Consider the following 3,843-nt stretch of genomic DNA (forward strand, 5'->3'; position numbering starts at 1 on the left):
CTGAAGGATGGACATGTTTATTAATAGTATTTTGAGTGTCAAAAACACTCACTTTGACTCAATCCTAAGTCCTTTAGATGAAAACTATACATAGCTTTAAATTCAAAGTGTTCTATAAAGTTGGGATGGATTCATATTTTATTTACCAAAGGTGGAATGAAATTCTCCTGTCTGAAACAGGAAAACTTTTTCTCTGTGTCATGTGAGGTCGGGTAATGAACAGATAGCTTCGCTCTCCTGTGTACCATTTCCTGCTACCACTGTGGGAAATGTAAGATAAAGCAGGAAGAACAAAAAGAGACAAAGGATGGAGAAAGGAGGAAGCTACCCAAAACACAGCTATAACAACAACAATAATAAAAGACTTTGACTATAGCAATGAGACAGAATTCAAATTGTAATGAAAAACAAATAACAATGCCTGTTTATGGAGTTGTGAGTTGAAGACATAGAATTCTCTTAACAGGGCTGGAGCTCAGAGCATACATTGCTTATTATAATTTGGGGAATAAACGCAGGATAGCTGTCCCTTGTTGCCATACCTTAACAAACAACAAAAACTAGTAAAGAAGGAACTGAATCTAAATGACTAGAATGTCAGAGAGAGGAAAAAAGAATATATGTCTAATATTAGGCAAACAACCCCTCCCACCTGACATCCCTGAATGCAGTATTTTTTTTCCTTAAAAGTTCAAATTCCTTCTAACTGTGTGTTACACAGTGTTTACAAAGAAATTAGCATTTCATAAACTTTCCGTCCAAGGCAGAAGTAAATAAACTAAGCCACAGCAGCATCAAATTCTAAGTGCTAACTAGGAGAGCACTGTTTGCTGTTGATAATTCTAACTTTTAAAATAATCTTGGCTTATTTGCTTTTAAAATTAATTGTAGATTCTTTCAAGATTAGACCTGGAGATGCAGAGAAAAAATGCATTTGAGCCTTAACACGCTGCAGATTTCACATTAATGCAATCAGACTCAGTAGGCTCTGATTCAGATATTATATGTAACTGTAAGAAACTAAGGAAATAAGAAACTATTTTTAAAATTTTTAAAGCAAGCAGCAAAAGCATGTATCTGCACCCAGATGACAGGAGAATATAAAAAGTAATAAGAACAGTTCCCCAGTGTGTCCCAGAACTTCTGCTTGCTCAGAATTAAATGTACATTTTCATGAGCACCAGAAGAGGCAAGTGTCTATATTCAAATAGACCCAAGACTGAGTTAGACTAACCTTTACAACTGAAAGGCCCCCAAATGATGCCAGTATTATTTAAATCCATAGTTGTTAAACAGATGGGTGTCTAGTGCCATTCACGCTTTATTGCTAAGACTTTTGTTTGGACAAATCTAAAATGAACATAAGTACTTGTTTTATCATTGTAAATATGTATTTATTTTTCCAAAATAACAGTGTTGATATTATTATTGGTAAGTACTCTGATTATAATTTAAGATTCATTTTTCTTCGGTTTATTCAGTCAAAGTACTACATTTTAGAATAACTCGAAGTTGCTATTCCCTATGCAGCTCAAATTATTGAACTTTAATTAACATTTAACTAATAAGTCACATTTAGCCATATTTTCTTTATCCATTTTTATCTGCAAAAGATAACCTTTCTAACATTATTTTTATAATTTTTACAGTAGTCTTTCAATGTGACTTCAGTTTCATACACAATTATAATTCTTACACACAAGGTAATTTCTTTTTTTGTGTGTGGGTCATGGGGACTGAACTTTATCTAGGAAGGGTGCTGTCCCTGAGCTCTTCTGCTTAAGACAAGTGCTCTACCACTTGAGCCACAGTGCCACTTCCAGTTTTGTGGTGGTTTATTGGAGATAAGAGTCTCATGGACTTTCCTGCCCAGGCTGGCTTTGAACCACGATCCTCAGATCTCAGCCTCCTGAGTAGCTAGGATTACGGGCGTGAGCCACCAACACCCGGCAAGATGATTTCTTAAAAATGTCTTTTTTTAGTTCATTTGTTTGGGTCAGAATCCAAAATTCACATATGGCACATGGTTGATACACCTCTGAAGCCTGCAGCAATTCCTTCCTTTATAATTAATACTTACTTGGGGAAAAAATGCTTATCTGTTCTATAATAATAGCCACATTGTAGACTTATGGTGTAGTTTAATGTAGTTCATGAGTCCCTATCTTTACTGTAAACTCATCAATCTATATGGAAAGCTGATTCAATTCAGATTGAACTTTAGTTGGGCAAAAGCAACTTCAGAGACTGGGCTGAATGGGAAGATGCTGTGCTACATCAAGAGATTTCTGTGGTCCTCAAGGCTCTGCTTTGAGGACTCTGCTATTTCTTTTAGTTTTACTTTTAGGTGTCATTTTAAAATTTTTCAATGCTATTTTTCTTATCATAAATACTATGATTAAGAATTACGTTGCCCCATTTGTAAAGAAATGGAAAAACCTAGAACAATTACATTGAGTAAAGTCAGGTCTGGAGAGACAAAGGCTGCAGGTTCCCCTTGTCTGTGGGAGCGAGACTTCTCTTACAAACTCCTAAGTACATACAGGGCATGGTGTGCCAGTGTAAACAAATGTATTCACTGAAATATGGCAGATTCAATGAGAATGCCAATTGTGTAAGTCATTAGCAAGGCAGAATCAAACTTCAGCAAAATAAAACTCCAGGAAGTGGGTAATCAAAGGGAAGAGGAGGGGCTCAGGGGAGGGGGGGTAGACAAATGAAGAGGGGGTGAATGCAGACAAGAACCCAATGTATAGCCTACAAAATTAATTAGAGTGGGGGAAGGGGTCAGTAGGTGAGGGACAGAGGACGTGCTAAAGTGCACTGTATTCATCAACTGCTGTTAAATGGCAACACTTTGTACAGCTACTTAAAGGCAATAAATACACAAACAAAAGTCATGCATTCATTGCATAAGTAAGAACTTTCGGTCATCAACTTTTGGTTACTCTCAAAGAGAGGGCATAGGATAAGTTATAGAAATGCTCAAAACTTTCCCTTCATTTACCATCTTTCCTATATGAGTTGGTAAGTAGTAGGCCCTGAAACTGGCCAGTTAAGACTTTTTGTATCTGAGAATTCTTATAAATGCATGGAATTTTACAGACTTTCTGGGTGAAACACTTTTTTGGCCTTTCCTGCCTCGTGAGATGATCCCCCGGTCACTGATCATTTGGAAAGCCTTCAGGTTGGGTCCTGGGTGTTTTCTTTCCCTGCTGAGGAACAGATCCGCTGGCTAGAAATCACACGGGAATAATCTCTATCTTCTTTTAGCAAGGATCAGCAATCTACAATCTCTGCCTTCTGGATATTTATTGCTACAGGTTTATTACTCAATCTAGACTTTTTCAATAGACAGAAATAAGAAATACCTATTTTTGACAAAGACAAAAATAAAGCTGGAGCTTATTCTAACAGTTCCAATTCAAATTAAAGATCTACCTGGATTTTGCTTAAACATATTATTTTATATTTGGCTTTATCCCTCTCCCCCTGAAACTATGATTCCTAAAAGTATTATAATTGTTATTTAACATCATAAATATTCAAAATAATAATTAGATATATATTCAAAATAATAATGCCAATACTAATACTAGCAAATTCTCAGATTAGACTTTAAAATTTCTTGCTTTTTTCCTTAGTCCCAGTCAAAATACTATGTTTCAAAATAACCTGAAACAATGGTTCCCCATACAGTGTTCTAGCAACTTATTATACAGCTGGGTTAATTTGTTGCAATTTATTTTTTATTTAGAGAAAATTCTCTGATTTTTCTTGATTTTTTTCCATAAATGACTCAATATTCAAAGCTATACAGCAAAGTATGAGAGCCTGGCTCTC

This window comes from Dipodomys merriami, unplaced genomic scaffold (genome assembly GCF_024711535.1).
Source record: "Dipodomys merriami isolate MVZ:Mamm:240054 unplaced genomic scaffold, mDipMer1.0.p SCAF_31, whole genome shotgun sequence".
Classification (NCBI taxonomy): domain Eukaryota; kingdom Metazoa; phylum Chordata; class Mammalia; order Rodentia; family Heteromyidae; genus Dipodomys; species Dipodomys merriami.